Source organism: Panthera leo, chromosome B4 (assembly GCF_018350215.1).
Source record: "Panthera leo isolate Ple1 chromosome B4, P.leo_Ple1_pat1.1, whole genome shotgun sequence".
Classification (NCBI taxonomy): Eukaryota; Metazoa; Chordata; class Mammalia; order Carnivora; family Felidae; genus Panthera; species Panthera leo.
Window position 1 is genome coordinate 57,291,743 of NC_056685.1, and position 19,926 is coordinate 57,311,668.

The 19,926-nt window shown below is 37.8% G+C and overlaps 1 protein-coding gene across 12 annotated transcripts in view; it reads right to left on the minus strand.

The window, feature by feature from the left end:
* Positions 1 to 19,926, minus strand: part of SOX5 (SRY-box transcription factor 5) — a 1,003,938-nt gene that overhangs the window by 615,486 nt on the left and 368,526 nt on the right. Inside the window, exon 1 of one of the 12 annotated variants that reach the window (XM_042946066.1) lies at positions 13,821 to 13,835. The exons of the other annotated variants lie outside the window; for them this stretch is intronic. The gene's annotated coding sequence lies outside the window, so the exon portion shown is untranslated. Of the gene's footprint in view, positions 1 to 13,820; positions 13,836 to 19,926 lie in introns of those variants that run through there. 12 annotated transcript variants of the gene reach the window in all.

A 19,926-nucleotide genomic window follows, 5' to 3' on the forward strand; every position in this document is an offset into this window, starting at 1 on the left:
GAATATTCTGGGATCAGAATATTCGAACTAACACTCTACTCATTCAACACTCATATCCAAGTAATTGACAAGGTGAATAATTATGCAGAAACATAATGTTGACAGACTGCAAAGATCTGCAATCCTTATGGATGCAACATTATTCTGGATACTGTACTTGGATAGAAAAGTATAGTCTCGTCAATGTTTTCAACAACAGATCATTATAAATAACATATTTTTATAATCTTTTAATAATTTTTCTACTTTTTAGTATTTTTATTTTCTAATAAAATATTTTTCAACTAGGATATGCCTTTAGGCAAAAGCCTTTTATCCCTGGATAATCAATAACCGAAGGTTTTTTTTTTCCCCAATAATACATTTTAATATAAATTATCATTACCTCTAGAATAGTCCAGGCAAAAATCTATGACTTATTGCCATACACACTGCTCACTCAATCAAGAGAATAAAAATGAAACATCTTAGCTTTTAGCTTTACATGTGATTATTTTCTCCAATATGAAGATGCTAAAGTGATGAACATGTCAAAGGCAATTTTGTCTAGAAAAAGGCTGAGAAAATTTCATGAGGAAAAGTAATATACAAGAAATTATGTGAATGTAGTTAGACATGTTAAATTTTATACTATTCTTGAAGTTTTAATGATCATAATATCTATAGTAAGAAAAATAGGAATGAAAGAATATCACCATAAATCATATTTCATCAACTCTGATTGTGATGCATGTGGTAGAAAGAGAGCAGCTGGTGATCAGGAAAACAGGGGAAGTTAGGTGAACTTTATGACCTGTTTTGCCATTTGCATTGCACCCTATAAGTTCAATGTTGAACCAGTTAATGTTTATAATCAAAAAGTGATATGATTGACTTCCTTTGATTAGAAAGATCACTCCACTGGCAGTGTGGAAAATTGATGCGAGAGAGGAGAGACTGGAGGAAGGAAGATCAGCTAAAGACTACAAGGTGAAAGGATGAAGGAGGCTGAACTGAAATCATGGTTACATTGTGAGAGAGGGAGGAAGGGGTGGACACAAGAGACACTTAAGAGTAATGGACTCAATTCAACCCCACTGAAGTGTTTTTTTTTGTATTTTTATTTGCCTAAATTGAATCGACTAAACATCATCAACATTAGTGAGAAGAGTAGCTTAATATAAAAAAAAAATTCTAGACAGTGAAAATATGATGTTTTTTAAAGGGAAGTTGTAAACATAATTTTTCAGAAGATGACTTCACATACACCCCTAGACACAAACAATAACACATTCATAAACATGCACACCCTTCACCTATAGAGCTTGAAAATTAACAAAGCATTTTCAAATGTATTACTCAAGAATCACAACAACCATACTGAAATAGTCATCATTATCCCTGCTTGCAGTTATCTGAAACACAGAGATGATTCTGTGTGCATGGTGTCATCAAATTGCGACATGATCCACTTATTAATCCCAGACCTTCCTACTCCAAGATGCTGTTATCCTAACATCAAGAAGTTTTGTTTTTTTTTTTCTTTTTGCATGAAAGAAAGTGATGGACTTCTAGGAAAGCTCCAAAGGACCTTTTCTAGAAAGCCTTGAATCTTCCACTTATGAACCATATAATGTTAGTCAAGCAAATTACTTCTCACTGAACCTTAGCTGTTGTGAAAATAAAATAGAAAAATAGACTAAAGGTGCCTTCAGCATTGCCTAGCACTCTTCTAATTCCAACCCCCCCCCCAGCTCTATATGAAGCAAAAATGTCACATGGACCATGTTTCACTGCTCAAGTTTGAAGTATATAGAGGTAAACTGAATACACAGGATATGTTTACTAGAGCAGATTGCATAAATATGAGAGAGTCTGTGCCAAGGCCAGATGTTTACTATTAATGAACATCAGCTAAGGAGACCAAATAAGAATAATAGAATAAAAACCAATTTAAGATTAGTATTATAGAGGTCAGGAGATGAAAGTTTCAAGTAGTGGTTATACCCAATAGAATCAAATGTTGCAAAGAGCAAAAGAGGAGTGATAACTCATGAAATTTCATTGAATTTGAAGATTTAAAACGAAAGTTATTTCTGGGGCACCTGGGTGACTCAGTCAGTTAAGTGTCCAACTCTTGATTTTGGCTCAGGTCAAGATCTCACACTTCATTAGATGGAGCCCCACGTTGGGCTCGCAGCTGACAGTGCAGAGCCTGCTTGGGATTCTCCCTCCTCTCTCTCTGCTCTCCTCCCACTTGTGCGCTCTCTCTCAAAATAAATAAATAAACATTTAAAAACAGTTATTGTTCATAATAATAAAAATTGCCATCCATAAACTTGGCAAAAATTTAAAACTTACAACATATCTGTTAGTTAGGGTCCAGGGAAAAAGGAAATTCACACTTTGTTCTTCAGAATATCAATTGAAGCAGTCCAGTATTCAGTAACAAAACCCCCAATATGTACACCCCTTTCCCAACAATTCCAAATTGAAAAAATTTCAAAAAAAAAAGCTCATAACTCAACAAAGGATACAAAAGTATGATTTTGAAAAAAAAATATGATTTACCTGAAAATTTAGTAAAAATCATTGATGAGGAAAATGCTGTTCTGAGCTTGAAGACATGTTATGTCTTCAACAACAGTGGCAGTAAACAGAAAGAAAAAGATAAGCCAAAGAAACATTTTTAAAACTCCTGAATCTAGGGTGCATCCCTGGAATTTGTTTTTCAGTAATTAACTTGATAAAAATCCTACTGGAGTTCAAGAGCTTTTGACATGTTTTCTCCAGTATGCTTTTATTAAAAGAAGTACAGTAGACCAGAACCTCTAGTAAATAGACCAGGTACTTCATAATCTCTAGCTAATCCAATGATATACAAAGGTTGAGGATGCTTCTAGATAAACAAACTAGTGCCTATGATTTAACCACACTCATCTAGATTTAGCCAAAATCGTCTTCATAACTGAACAAATGGCTCCAAATTAAGTTTGATGTATGAGAAGACAGAGTTCGAATATTGACTATTCACACCAGATTTCCCCCATATAGTACATGAATCTAAATGCCATGTATCAGACAATACCACAGAGCAGAATTTTAAAATAGCAAAGAGAAACAGGAATGAAGAAGTGTTGACCGGTTTTATCAGGAAAACTGCAAATTATCATACCCTGCATTTCTGAATAGAGAAAAAGTATTATCTCAGAATCCTCTCAGGACAGAGACACAAGAGTGGGAAAATTTTCACTTATCCTCTTGGAAAATACACTGTCTGGCTAACCAGGTTTATGTAAAGAACGTATCTTGTTTTGGAAAGGAATCCTGCCCTTACTCCCTTTTTCTCTCAAAGTTATGGGTTACCTATTTTGTCCTCTGGAATCTTCAACAACAAAGGTACTTGAAGACACATTTTCAACAGGTCTCCTTCAGCTTAGAAGAGATAAGGAGTCATTGCCTGGTGGGTCATCCACTTCCGACAGAGAAGGGTGACCCAGATGATGGGCACTGATGCCCTCAGCCTTCTTCACTTCAGTAGGATTTGTCTGGCCTTTTTTTGGTTTGTTTCCAATGTAGGTAAATGAGCTCTGCAAATATTAACCAGTGTCAGGCATGCTGTGAGCCTCTTCCTAATGAGGCCCTAAGGATGTGAGCTGGAGGAGCTATTTCAGCTGGTCTAAAGGCAATACCTAACAGTCAGACTTTTAATTTCACTTAAGTGCAAACCAGAGAAGGCTAGCCCTGGAAAGCTTTTTAAGTATGAAGAAATATGCTCAAATCATAGCATAATCTAGTTAATGATACAATAGGGCTTTCAAAAATGACCTAAAGCAAAGGATAAAGCAAATGATTTAAAAAAAGAATCCCAAACTAATAACACTGCATTAAAAAGGTCTGTTATTTTGAAGTGCTCCTTTGCAGACACATCTGCATTTATCTTAATAAACAGTAGGCTTTCTCATTCAGGTTCTGGGAGGTAGCCATATGACAATGATCTTGGTGCCAGAGTTATTTGCCGATACTGCATTAGAGAAGATCAAACTTCAGTAATGCTCTTTTTGTCTACTCATCACACTCCTGAATCTGGGCCTTCTCCTAAATTAATTCTCTTCTTTATGTACTTATTCAGTGCTTTATTGTGCAATCTCTGTCTTGTAGACTGATGCCAACATTACCCGGTTTGGGTTCTGTGCACCTAGAACAGAAGGATTTTGTCAGTCTGAACAGCAATGTAGAGTATGAATGCAGCCTGGATCTTCAAAATGTTTTTCTGATAATGATGATGAATCACTTCTGAAAGGTTAGTGACAGCCAATGAAAAGGTGGAAGTAATTATTTTTTTAACTTCCTGTTCAGTAAAATGACCTCTCCTATAATTTCTCCTGATTAAAAAAAATGTATATATGGATTTTTCTTTCTTTCTTCCTTTCTTCCTTCCTTTCTTTCTTTTTCTTTTTCTTTTTCTTTTCTTTCTTTCTTTCTTCCCTCCCTTCCCTTCCCTTCCTTTCCTTTCCCTTCCTATCCTTTCCCTTCCTTTCCCTTCCCTTCCCTTCCTATCCTTTCCCTTCCTTCCATCCATCCATCCATCCATCCATCCATCCATCCATCACTGGCTAGCTAGTTAGCATATCCCAAGGCAGAGAAAAGCAGCAGGAATCCCTGGCTCTGCAATTTGGAAAATGACAAAAATGGCAGAGAAATTCAAATCACTCACCAAGATAAAATTAGCTCAAGAGAAGAGAAATAATACAGTAGAAATTAAATTGCATAGTACATGTTATAGGTTATTGAGTGGTTTATTACAAAAATAAACATATATATTTGCCCATGGGGCAACTAATCTTTTTCTATGTATATCTTAGAAAATAATCTCTAGTCAGGAAATATTCTATAAGTTTGTACCTTTCACTCCATTCTCTCCAGTGAGTCCCGTGGCACACAATAATACTGTGTTCTACGACATAGTACACACTAGCTGTTATGAGACAGAGTAATACCCATCGGTAGCAATTGTAGATGATGCTTTATTGTTCAGAAATACTAAATTCAGAGTGTATAAACTTAAAGTGTTCTTTCTTAAATTACTGTCAAATCTAAACATTATAATAATATATGCTTTCCTTTTTTAATTAAAAAAGCTCCAATGCACATACATATTTTTATCTAGTTTCTCACTCCTAGGCATATAATATTCACTTTTGAAACCAAAATGATCATTTAACTCGTTTACCAAGAAGAAAAATAGTAATTCTATTTCACCACATGCCCCATGAAACGCCATTAAAGGATCAATTATAAATTAGACTCATCTGTCCCAGTTGCTAATTATACTAGGTGTCCAAATAAGCAGTTGATTCACACCAAATCACTGTCAATGTGCTAACTAGCAAGCCAGCACTTTTCCGTGTCTATAACTATTTATGACAAAAAAATGAAAACTGAGGAAACAGATGGAAGAATAAAGGACACTTTTTACCTGTTACGTGAATGCTTCCTGCCACAACATATCCCTGCTTTGTTCTCCCACTTTTCCATTTTAAATTAGTAGAATTTGTTAGTAAAAAAGAGTTAACATGCCATTTGCTCATTTAGTTCAAACACAGAATTCTGTGACATAATTTTAGTGTTAATATTGAAAAGCACTGGGGGCGCCTGGGTGGCTCAGTCAGTTAAGCATCCGACTTCGGCTCAGGTCATGATCTCATAGTTGGTGAGTTCGAGTCCTGCATCAGGCTCTGTGCTGACAGCTTAGAGCCTGGAGCCTGCTTCAAATTCTATGTCTCCCTCTCTCTCTGCTCCTCCCCCGCTCATGCTCTGTCTCTCTCTCCTTCAAAAATAAATAAAAACATTATTTTTTTTAAATATTGAAAATCACTTATGACAATTCTTATTGTTCAAGTAAAAAGATATTTTGAAAGTCATATTTTTAAAAAGCCATAATATAACTAAGCAGTATGAACTAAATTGTTTGATTTTAAATAAGCAATGTTTTAGGATAGAGGAAACTAAACATATTTCCATATATCATACAAATACCCTCACCTTTCATCATTTGTTACAAGGAGTACAAAAATATAATAACATTAACATTTTCAAAGTACAATTCAAAGACCTTTTGGGTATACTCAGTTAACACTTGATATAAATTTGTGTGTGTGTGTGTGTGTGTGTGTGTGTGTATGTATATACATGCACATCTGCACGCATGCACGCACACACGCACACACACACACACACACACACACACACACACACAGAAATGGAATATTACTCAGCCATAAAAAAAAATGAAATCTTGCACTTTACAAGGATGTGGAGGGAGCTAGAGTGTATTATGCTAAGCAAAGTAAGTCAGTCTGAGAAAGACAAATAGCATATGATTTCACTCATATGTGGAGCTTAAGAAAGAAAACAACTAAGCAAAGGGATAAAAGAAGAGAGAGAGAGGCAAACCAAGAAACAGACTTTTAACTATAAAGAACCAACTGATGGTTACCAGAAGCGAGGTGGGAAGAGGCAGGGGTGATGGGTGAAACAGGTGATGGGGATTAAGGAGTACACTTGCTGTGATGAGCGCCAGGTGATGTGTGGAAGTCTTCAATCATACCGTACACCTGAAACTAATAGTACCTTGTATGTTAACTAACTAGAATTTAAATAAAAACTTTAAAAAATATTCAGTGCACTCATTTTCACTTCTTTTTTTTTAATGCTTATTTGTTTCTGAGAGAGAGATAGACAGAAGAGATAGCAGGGGAGGCGCAGAGAGAGGGGAAGAGAGAATCCCAAGCAGGCTCTGCAGCTGTCATGCAGAGTCCAACAGGGGGCTCAAGCTCAGGAACTGAGAGATCATGACTTGAGCCGAAACCAAGAGTTGGGTGCTTAACCAACAGAGCCACCCAGGCACCCCTTTGCCTCTTTTTTCTAATGGATAAAAAGTGGTGTAAGTAAAAATGTATATGCAACTTCTTTTGCAGTTTTTGATTTAGAAAGAAATACAAAATAGTTGTATTTCTTAAAGTCATAAAGTAAAAACAAGAGCTCATCGGGGACCAGGGGCATTCTAGGCAGACAGAAACACACAGGAAAAGATGTGTTTGTAGGTTGATATGACTAGAGTCTGGGGGAGCCCAGGTTGGAGAAGAAGGGAATACAAAGAATGGTTGGTTAGAAAGAAGAGTTAATGGGGTAAGCAGTGTTTTAACCAATGCAGACTTTTTAAACTATACTAAGAAGTTTGAACACAATCTAAAAATACGAAGAAAGCTAGCAAAAGATTTTATGGAAGGCAGAGATACCATAAAGATCTAAGATATATGTAGAGAATATCTTAAAGAAAAGCAAGACTGGAGGCAGGAAGACATTTAAGGAGGAATTCTAATAACCCAGGAAAACAATTAATAGGATGGGTGAACCTGGCCAGTGGGAGAAAAGATGAAGAGAAGCGGCTGGGCTGAGCAGAAATTTAAGAGAAAGAACTGATATTATATGCAGGGGAAGGGTAATGAGTTGGGAATGACAGCCAGGTTTTTGGGTTAGTGTCATTTGTGAGGAACATATGGAAAATTCAAGAAGAGGAGTAACTTTTTAAAAGAAATTTTCCTAAAGTTTATTTATTTGAGAGAGGGGGGAGGGGGAGAGAGAGAGAGAGAGAGAGAGAGAGAGAGAGAGAGCTTGTGTGCATGAGTGGGGGAGGGGCAGAGAGAAGGAGACAGAATCCCAAGCAGGCTCTGCAGCTGTCATTGCAGAGCCTGATGTGAGGCTCAAACTCACGGACTGAGATCATGACCTGAGCCAAAGTTGGACACTTCCTCAACTGAGTCACCCAGGTGCCTCGAGGAGTAACTTTGTTTCTTTTCAGAACAGCAAAGGGGATAGTGAGTAACAATGAATTGTTTAGAACGTGTCACATTTGAGTTGTCTGTGAGATATTCAACAAACGTGTCCAAGAGGCCAATGGATATACAAGCCTGCTATTCAAGAGAGAAGGGTGAAGTGGAAATATAAATGTAAATGTGTGTGTTGTTAGCCTATAGTTTGGATAATAACATCTTGCATGTGAATGAGATCCTTAGGAAGTATAAAGAAACACAGGACACAGAAGCAAGGACATGAACACAATTGCGGCTCTCCTAATTTCTTAACCCTAATGATCAGATTACCCAAATTTTGACGAGCAGCCAACTCACTTTACTCAGGTCACCATTACCTATACTGACATTTCTTTCTTGTTACTGTCTTCCAATGGGTTTTAAATTTCAATCATATTTTTGCTTCCTTTAATTTTGTTCTATTTATTTTCCCTTGAAATTATGCTTTTAAAACTTACACACACAGTTACATGCTGAGCTAGTTCATTCATTTAACTAACGCGTAAACATTAGATGATTTCAACTTCTTTGCCCCTAAAAACAGCATTGCAATGAATGTACTTTAACTCACATAAGCAAAGTACATTTTTTAAGAAAGTTATTTCTTTATTTTGAGAGAGACAGTGTGAGTGGGGGAGGGACAGAGAAAGGGGAAGACAGAGAATCCCAAGCTGGCAGCACAGAGCCGATGCGGGGCTTGAGCTCACGAACTGTGACATCAGGACCTGAGCCAAAACCAAGAGTTGGATGCTTAACCGACTGAGCCACCAGACGCCCCAGCAAAGTGTTTTATAAGAAGGCATTTACTTGGAGACAGAATGGCTGGGCTCTGAGGTGATCCCACCCTTATGATTTCAGGAAATAGGAAATAAGGTAGAGAATTACTAGGTGAATAGAAACGAGGAAAATAGCTACTGAAGGAAATAATGAATATGGACATATGCTTAAGTTGTAAATGTCATTCAGTTGCTATTATTAACATCTTCCTTCCTTTTTTTAAGCTAACTTTGTTCTATTTAGTTTTTCTCCATGTAATATAAGAAGGACCAAAAAATAACCATTATTTCCTCATGATGTTCTATCTTCGACCTTTGGAAGATGACAATAGTTCAATGATTAAAAAAAAAAAAAAAAAGAAGAAGAAAAAAGAAAAATCATGAAGAAATAAATTTGGGATCTAATGTAGATTATGTGCTTTTCTTGCAGTATTGAAATGCATATTAAATCTTTGAAAGCTGCAAAGATTGTTATTTGAGTTTAACCCAATATTTGGCAAACTTATGTCAGTTAGAAGCCTCTTCCAAGCACACCTATTAACAATTTACAGAACTAGTCACCTGTGGAGCTGGCTGGAAGAAATAGCTTAACTCAGTGTTCACTGTTGGGTTGATAAAACCTTCAGGACCCTTGGGACTTGCCCCTGGCATTAGGGGTTGACCCCCTCCTTCGAAACTATGCCCCTGACCCTCCACCATACTGGGACTTCTCAAGCATATACTAGAAGGGAAACAATTTCTTCTGTCACAAAATACTTAATCCTAGGTGGATCTGTAGAAGGTACACATTTTCTTTGCCTTCCTAAAAAACAGGAACTTGTTATTCTAAACCATATTTAGTTTGTTTCCGATCAGCTCCGCTACCAATATCTTTATTTAACAAACATGCTGTAATGCTTACCATGTGGTAGGCACTACTGTCTAGTGATTTACAAATATAAATTTACTAAAGCCCCCAAAGACTCTATGGGAAAAATGCTCTGACTATGCTTCGTTGGCAGAAGGGTAAACTGAGGCTCAAAGAGATGAAGGGAAGCAGCAGAGCCAAGGTGCAAAACCAGGCTGGTGCAGGCTCTTCTATCGCCTCATTTCTGTTTTCTGGTATCAGTATGTATTATTTAACACATATAGGGCGCCTGGGTGGCCGAGTCATTAAGCATCTGACTTTGGCTCAGGTCATGATCTCACGCTTCATGAGTTTGAGTCTTACATCTAGTGAGTTCGAGCCCCACTTTGGGTAAAACACGAGCCCCACTTCAGGTGGGCCCTGCTTTTCTCTCTCTCTCTCTCTCTCTCTCTCTCTCTCTCTCTCTCTCTCCCCCCCTCTGTCCCTCCTCTTCCTGAGCCACACTCACTTCAGCCCATCCTCTCTCTCTCCAAAAAAAATTAAATTAAATTTAGTTTAATTTAAATTAAATATATATTCAATCATATAAACTCCAGTGTGTATATATACATGTTTTATATATTTATATCTACATATTTTATATATTACATGTTTAATATACATTTAGATTTATTTATATATATTATATAGTATACTATAGATATAGATATACATAAGGTAGTTGACCTGACAAGAATAATTGTCTAAACTTTTAGAGTTAAACTGTCCCTTTATGGTGAGATCTTAAATTGATTCAGAATTGTGCTAACCTAATCACGGCCACACTTTATTTTCTATTAATAACAACAAAGCTAGGCTTTATTATGTTTTTCCCACCAAATGTGTGTCATGGCCATTTACAAACCCATTTGGTACTATTCTTATCATTGAGGTTTGTTTTCTTGCTTTTTAAAATACATTGCATTGTCTTACTTTAAAAAAAAATCTTCAATAATTGCAAGGAAGTGGGGGGAAAGATCAATGACCTGTAATTTATATTTCAATAGAGATACTAAAATAAGCTGCTTTTATTTTTTAATTTATTTTAGAGAATGGTTTTTGGAGCCTTCTTTTGACAGCTACTATAACCCTATACTAAAGCAGGAACTGCTTGGAAAAAAATCTCCCTCTCCCAAAATATCAATAAAATGAGCAGAAAAAATTAGCTTCACAGCAGGGCACTTTAATGAGACACAGAAGCAAATCGGACAAGGCAGATAATATGATGCCTTTTGGAATATAATAGAGAATAGAATTAGCAAGTATAAAAGAAGTCCCATCATTGTGTAAATCAAACTCCCAGGGGGGAGGAAAATCTTATATATCTATGAAAGATGGGCAGGCAGGCATGTGCCTATAGCTACTAGGGACTCATTCTTGTGTATGTATTTATGTATATAAATGCAAATGTGTCTGTATATATTATCCTATGCAGAGCCTAGTATGCTATCACTGTTGTGAATAACAGCAAATAAACATTATTACTACAATCTGAATTTCCATGGAGAGAGAAAGAGAGAGGGAGGGGGAAAAAGGGGATGTGAAGCTCTTGAATGGAATGTAAAATCTCCCTTGTAGACAAATCAGCTCCTTCCAAAAAAAATGAAACTAAATTTTAGAGAAGGAAGTGATTCTTACAATGAATAGTAATGACGGCATAAATAATTAAGGATCCCTCAAGATTAAAAAGTTCTTCTCAAGTAAATAAGTCATTTTTATTATGACATACCTCAAGGTTACCAACTTTTGCTATCTTCTCACTTAAAAGAATAAGTTATTTAAGTTATTAAGTTATTTAAAATTCTATGCGTGGAAAAGTGACACCTTATAGAAAACTTCCTGAGATCTGTTTAAGTTTCCAGAAAAAAACTTCACTTCAAATAATTATGGTCACAATTCATCAACTGTAAGGCAGACCATAGACTTTAAAAATTCAAGCTCTCATAGCAAATTCTTACTCCAAATCAGTTCCTAACAAGTAGATTTAAATAAGTGATATTAAAAGATATTATACACGATAGTTCTATTATTTGCATATTGTCTTCACAGTGTTTCCACAGTATTAGCACCTTAACACAAAACGCGTTTGATGCCGATACAAACTAACAGTCATTTGTTCATTCAATATTTATTTCATACCTACTTTTCAACTATGCTTTACAGCTACTATATGGCACTAGAGTCAAGATAGAAAGTTAGACAAGAAATGATAAGCCGGAAAAGAACAGGACTCTGGAGTTGGAAAGACCTAGATTACAATGCCAAATGCGATACTGCATAACTGGCTTTGGGCAAATGATTACTCTCGAGAACTTTGGGGTCTTCTAGCTTTTGCCTACATATGCCTCACTATACATATGTACTATGCTCTCAATCTGACTGACCTATCTACCCTCTCCCCCATAGTCCCAAGGTTGGCCAATTTTATGCGTAGCTATTTGAAGGGCTAGAAGAAGGTGCTCACAAGGTGTATATTTGTCTCAACCACAAAGGGTATTCTAGATGAAAACAATAACAGAGGCTCATAGACCAAGTCTAAGGACAATGGGTTAGTTTCAGAGGAAAGTGACACTTTTAAGCACAGCAGGTTATATGGCTTAAGATTGTTTCCTAACCTCACATTTTTTCTCAGGGGCTTGTGCCAGAATCTGAGGGAAAGAAAAAGACAGAAATGAAATAAAAGAGCTGTTTCACAAAATTCATGGGCAACACTAAAAACACCAGGCCACCCTCCTTTGCAGCCCACAAAACAGCAGGCAGCATCATTGCAAGGAGAGGGCCACATTGCAAGGAGCTCATAGGGTGTCCGATGAAACTGCATTAGTCAGAGCAAAGGAGGAGAAACAGCAACCACCACAGGATAGGGCAGATGCCACGTTTGGGAGCACAAGCGAGACACATTCTCTGGTGGGAAGAAGCCAGGAGAAGAGGCAGGAGTCACTCTGCTTTTCCACATAAGGAAAATCTTATTTTGCCCTCAGACGTACATTGCTATAGGAGATGTAGACTTTAAAACTTGTCTTAGGAAACTTTGTCACGTAGTACAGTTTTTTCCTGGTGCCATTTCTTAGCCCACTGCAAACCTATCTCCTCACATATGTACATATTCAAAATAAGCATTAAAACTTGAAAATCAATGAAGATTTATACTACTTAGTTTGCACTTAAGCAAAATATCTCCATGGGTTTTTTTAATACACAAATTACCAAGTGCATTATGAATACATATGGCACAAAATACTCTTCCCAATTATCAAAAATAGTGGAATTTTGGCTCTCACTCATGCAGTCAGTCTATTAGCCAAAGTGATCCTCTGGAATCAGAGGACACAGCATATTGGGATGCCACTAATGAGAAACCCCTGCCAAGTCACTGTACCTGCACCACTTCATCTGCAACATCGTTACACATTCATGTAAAGTTTGGGGATACTGACCCCTTCCCCCAAACCACCATAATGAAGGAATGTGGCTTGGCTAATAGCTATCCTGCTGAAACACCATTTCCAAGCCGGCTTAGTCTAGCGAGGCTTCAGAATACAGTGGTTCTCGGCAAGTGTTGTTAACAGCTAAATTAGAGTGCCCTAGAAACAGGACAATATGAAAACTGGATAGTTTATTCCCCGCATATTTTACCTGTAAGTATTTATCTCCATCCTCGGAACATATTTTGGGGCCATCCCTAGTCGTAATTTTAGTTGTGTGTGTGTGTGTGTGTGTGTGTGTGTGTGTGTGTGTGTGTTTTCTAAAAGGAAATGGACGCTTTTAAAAGCTCTAATTAGTATTTGGTCAGCCCTTTAGGAGGTAATGTAAGACACAGAACCTGCTTTCAAATACCATCTCTGGGGGTCACATCATATAACATAAAGATAATGTGTTGGGCAGTGGAGTGTGCACAAGGTACTGTGGAAGCATGGAAAGAAGAGACCCCTGACATTCTCTGATTGAGGGGCAAAGTTCCCACTTTTACAGAGAAATCAGTATTTAAGTAAAGTCTTGAAGTTAGGTTTGAAGTTTATGAGGTCTTCCAGACAGAAAGAAATCTAAGCAAAAAGAAAAGAATGTGGGTAGGCATGAGAATACAGAAACACGGAATTCTGAAGAGTGACAAATAAGTTCACTATGGCTGGAGAACTCGTGTGTCTGTGTGTGTGCGCGCCTGTATGTGTGTTAATAGGCTTGGAGGTGGGAAATAGAAACAAAGTCTAGGCCCCAAACCAGTGTATGCTTCTCTATGTCTGGATTTAATGTGCCCTACAGAATCTCAGAAGGATTTCAAAAACATGAGTAACAGGGTAACAATACCTTTTAGAAATTTTCTGTTTGGAATGGACAAACTGACAGAGGGAAGCCAGTAAGGAGGGCAGCTCAGGAAAGAGGCGGCCGGTTCCCTCTTGGCAGGAAAGAGAAAAATTTCTGAGGGAGAAGCAGAAAGATGCAGGAGATTACTGTCCCTACCGTGAAGAGAATGTGAGATTTCACGTATCAGAAATTTCAAGTAAGTTAGAGAGACGTAAACAGGCCCAATAAAATATAGTTCATTATGCTATCAAAGCATAGTTTTCTCAAGAGAACAAGAAATATTGTGAAGTGCTATGGACAGAGGTCCTAAATCTTTATTATTGCACCCTCAATAGGACATTATTAAAAGCACCCTAGGAATCTTTTCATAAAAATTAGGTGCTTCCCTTTGAAGTCCCACTTTCTATTTTAAATTCCGATAGCAGAAATTCCAGAAACTAAAAAGAAGATTTACTGGGATGAGAAGGAGGAGAAAAGCAAGAGAAGAGAAGGACCGTGAGGCAGAGTCCCGAAGGCCGAAGGCTGGTGCCTGGAATTCTCAGCAACACTCATGTGCTGCCTTTCCTCCCCTTTCACCTCATCTAACCTGTCACACCATCCCAGCCTCTCACACACATGTGGACACTTGAGTTTTGAGCCATAAATCTTGCAAAGTCTGTCAACTGACAGCCTAATAACATGAAAGGAGTATCTGCAAACAAGATGGTTTTGAGCCATTGCTCATGACCCTGAACAAATCAGGGCCTGGTTCCCCTTGCAGGTTAGAGCCTCTCCTTTAATCACGTAACCGGGCAGATTGATGTGACACTTAAGAAATAAGCCAAGAGGTCTCTGTTTTCCAGCTATCTCCTGGTCTCATTTACTCTTTCCCTAACAATTAAGTCCAGCTTGTCATATTTTGAGACCTAATCAATGTATAAATGAGGGGCAGCTGATAATCTGGCCTTTTCTGCCCTGTATTAGTTATTCACAAAGAAGGCAACCTTTTCCAGCTTTCTACCTGGTAATCATTGAGAAGCATTCAAATAACGACACAGTGAGGTTAAGGGCTAAGGCAGTGGTTATCAATCTTGGCTGCACAAAAAAATAATCACCTGTGGAGTTTTGGTGTGTGTGTGTGTGTGTGTGTGTGTGTGTGTGTGTGTGTTAGGGGGATGGTATTTTAATATTTTAATATAGATTCTTAAGTCTAAAAGCAAAACTAATAAATCAGAATTTCTGGGTATTGCACCCGGGCATTTTTACAAGAATCCACTGCACATTCTGATGTTCAAAGTTAAGAATAAAAAGGTATCAGCAATATATCCCCAATTTCTACCATCCATGGCACTGATTAATCCACAAAATGATGTTTTTCAAGGGAACCATGCAAAAATGCAGATTCTTAGGAACCACCATGGCCTGTTGCATCAGAATCTTGGGAAGTGGGCCCCAAAAATCTGAGTTGTGACAGCCTTCCTAGGTGAATTTTAGATTTACCAAACTTCTGAGAACCACTAGGCAAGGATTTCAAACGGCTGCTTTGTTTCCTATGTCAAACTCCAGCAGATACAATTATCACTTGGGGAATTGGAAGGAGCCTAAGGGACACTCACTGCGACCATGCCAAATTACTATTCCAGATATTAGTGAGGAAGGAGAATGTAAAACACACACACACACACACACACACACACACACACACACACACTCACACACACACACTCACACATACCAAAAATGAGGAGGAAATAAATCAGTTTCCTGCCTTAACAGTAGAGACACTGCTCAGCGGGAAAAATAATCACCAAGCGACCTATGAAGATTCCAGATTAACAGACAGAAAAATGCAGAGATGCTGAAGGGATTCACTGCATCCAGCCTTTTTTTTTGACAGTCATACTTCTGGAAGTACTGTGCAGAGACTAAGAGCTACTTCTTCATTATGAAGCATTTCCTGGCAGACCCCACGTAAATGCCCTAAAGTGTAGGCCACAGTTGTTCTAAAACTAAAGGACACAAATATTTTCAACTTTTGCTAATTATATTTAGAATTCTACTTTAAATGCTTTACATGGTAATTACACAGCCCTCCTCATCACTCATGTTTTGCCTTCCTGGCATCTCTAGTGTCCTTCATATAATAGGAATACTTTTCCAGCAGGGGTCCACATAATATTTTCAGTTAAACTGGAGTGACTGGGTGACCCCTCCCAAAGGGGAAAACAACCCCAAACCAAAATAAAACTAGGACATACCAAAAAAGTACAATGGTGATTTGGGTTGACAGTGTTTCTTTGGAAGCAGTACTCTGCTCTCATAAGCTCTGTGTTCACAATGGTGGATAAGCTTCCAGTTTCCTGCACTGCAAGCATAGCACACGCTCATGGAGGCAAAGGCTCACAGTCTTCTGCACCTACAGACTATAAATTCCTCCCATTGGCGCTGTTCGTCCCTAGTGGGCTCTATGAGATGACACAAGATCCCTGGAGCCAACAGTGCAAGGGCCAATTACCTTAGACCATAATGTGAACTGTAAGAAATATCAAATAAATTAAAAATAGATGTGAGCATTAATATTACCTGCTGACTGTACTAAAAACAAATGAAAGGAAAACCATTTTCGCTAGAGAGGACTTCCCTGATGTCACAGACCTTGTTACTAAGGCATCTCCACTCCCTCGTCTTGAACACCCTGTCCTGAGAACTGATCCCTCTATCATAAAGCTAGCTGGTTTTTCTTCCAAAGGCAAGGCCTGTCAGATCTCATCAAAAACAAACCTGATGAGACTCTTCAGACAGGCAAAAATTGAAATGTTTAAAAAGCTAAAAAAAAGGGGGGGGGGAGGGGAGGTGTGTAAATTTACTGGGGAAAGCACACTTACTTATCTTTAAAGATGAGCAGAGAAATACTCATAGAATGTATTAAGTAGTACTTAAACATATAGTGGTTTGCCCTAAGTCAAATCACCTGCCAGATACCAGTCCCATCCACAGACTGCTGTGGTTTAAACAGCCTGCTACAATAAGCACGCTTCCTCCCAAGCGACTGAAAGACTAGTGCAAATGAGCATATGGCGTATAGCTCATAGGCTACAGAGTGTTTGATTTTAAATAAAGAAGGGCCACTGCTGAATCCAACATCATCGTGGCAGTGAGAAGTCTCTTCCTGTTCCCTCATTTTATATATAGTGCTCAGGACAGAGAAGTGAAGGTCCAAGGTAATCTTGGACTTAAACGTCCTAGGTTTCTCATATTTTTTACTCCCCCATCACTCATCAGACTGTGAAAGGTATCTTCTTCCCTGATAACTAGATTTGCAGCTGCAGGCTACAGACAAACAGCTTCTTCTTTTTTTTAATGTTTTATTTATTTTTTTTGAGAGAGAGCATAAGTGGCGAGGGGCAGAGAGGGGGACAGAGGATCCAAAGTGAGCCCCATGCTGACAAGCTGGCAGCAGCAAGCCCGATATGGGGCTTGAACTCACAAACTGCGAGATCATGACCTGAGCCGAAGTCGACGCTCAAATGACTGATCCACCCAGATGCCCAACAAACAGCTAATTTCTGATGATTTCCTGTCACCTAAAAGATTAAACTGTCGCTTTTGGCTGTGACAATTCATAGTACTTCACACTACATTTAGGGCAGCACAGCCAAGCTTTGTTTTCATCAATTTGGTTTAGATTTGATGACTGAATGGAGGAATCACAGAAGACTCTTTATCCAAACCTAAGTTGTGTTTGAAGGACAGTTTAGACCAAGGTAAGTAACAATAACCAGCATTTATTGGGCCTTTCCGTGGGCTAAGAGCTTATTACCATTTATTATTATTTTATTAAATTATTACCATGTATTCTTCTAACATTGTTAAGAAGGTGCTATCATTACCTCATTTTTTGACTGAGTTAAGTGAGGTAGTCTAGAGGTTAAGTTAACTTCTTTGAGGTCACATAACTGGATAATAAATGTTGGAGCCTGATTTCCAATACAGGCAATCTGATTCCAAAGACCTCTTTTGAAAATTGCAACATTGTGTCTCATTTAGAGAATACATTCAAAATGATCATGATAAAGACCCTAGAAAAATGTAAATGTGATATTTTGTCAAATGCACTGTGATACTTCATGGTTATTGTGTAAATAGAAGATCTTGGGGGCCATGAGTGTCAGAATAATCTAGAAACAGAACTCAAGGCCTCTATCTCCAAAATTTTCTCTTTCATGTATTTTTGATTTTGGATTTATAGTCATGTTATTATTTCTATATTTGATGGTTGTTTCTATTTTAAAGGTATGATTGTGCTCATGTCTCTCCCCCTTAAGTATATTCTGTGGGGGATATTTCAGACATTGTTCATATAGATAATGGTGGACAATTTTAGCCTGAGGGCTAAACAATGGGTCCTATTTTCATTAGTCTCTTGGGACAATTAAATTAATAACACTCAGCAGGGTCACCAGACTCTTGTCAAACCGACCATTGAGTCTTTCGCATTCAAAAGATACACTGCTATAATTGACCCAGGACTATGTTTTAATTTGTGTGTCCCAACGGGATCCTTGCCAGAACATCAGATTAAACCAACCCTAAATAGCTTTGCCATTTGTTTCAAGGATGAACATAGCACTTTAATTTTACAAATGGTGTATACTTGTCACCAGACTCCAAGGCAGCCCAGACAGGGGCGATGAAACTGTGAGCACTACCTTGACAACCCACAGAAATCAGTCAGCACCATTACCTGGGTGTCTATGTGGTTCAAAGCCACAGTAACAAAGTTCCTCTATGGAAGTCTCATGAAATAATTAAATATTCAGTGTCATCTTCAGATCATGAGTCAGGTCCGTTTTTAATTTGGAAAGTATGATCACACTTTCCTTAAACACAGTATCAAAACAAGAGCATGATTTTTTTTTTTTAATTTAAGCACTGCAGTATCTGTTTCTACTCACATTCATTTTTCTTTGGTCAAAATATCATGAAATGAAGAGTTATTAGGATAAGGATAATGTAGTGAAGGAGGCCCAAATGCAAAGACCTAGAGAGGTCATTTGAGTGAGTGCCATGGGCTCGTGGGTCTGCAGTGAACTGTTGAGTAAATGCCCTGTCCAGAGGAACAGCAGATACTCCACTGCTGCCCACTGTTCAGCACAGAATTGGGGACACTGTGTCCCAGAAGATACACTTCTCAAGAAAAGTGAGAAATACAGATTTTTAGATGACATTTACTGGTGTTTAAAGTTGGCAATTACTTCCAAAATGATTCAAAAAACTGTGTAGGCAGATTTGGCCCCTTGGTAAAAACTCTTGTTAAAACGATTTAAGGAATTTTTCTTTTGTTTTCCTTCTACAATTTCTTTTTGTATAGAAAACAAAGCTAAGTTACTTAGCACCTACTATTTTTATTGAATTATATGCAACCCTATACAATAAGTTTAATTATTCCCATTTTACAGATGGGGAAACCATGAGAGAGATCAAGTAGTGATCCTAAGATCACTCAAGTAGTGTTTTCATCTAGGTCTGCCTAACTTCAAAACCCGTGTCCTTCCCATGATGCCCATCTTTGATGGGCTGCAAGCAGGAGGGGTTTGGAGGACAGTTTCACAGTGTATAATCTTCCAACAGCAAGGTTAATTTAAAAAAAAAAGCAATGTAAATGGATAGGCTCTACCATCTGCAGGAAAAAGAACTGACCTAGAGTAATGGTTTATCAACATATACATGATATTATAGTGTCTCTTAGATCTAATTAAATATCTCAAAGGTTATCAAGAAACCTAAAATATAACTAACACAAGTTAAACTGTGAGCTAAATAAACATTTAACATTATAGAGCTCTTTTTATAACTCTTTATGTAACCGAATGGTATCTCGAAAACCAAAAGGAAAGGAGCCGATTAAAAAACAAACAAAAAAAAACCCAAAAAAACCCTTTATTTTTTAACACTTTCCATGGAAAAGGTGCCCTGATAAGTTACCTTGATAGTTGGCTGAGTATTCTGGTCTATTTAGTGAATTACTGAATTAACTCTTCTAGGAGAGAGGAGGGTATATTTGCCTCCAAGCCTAGTGAAAAACGATCTCACCATACTTCAGTTAAAACTATCTCACTGCCTTCACCCT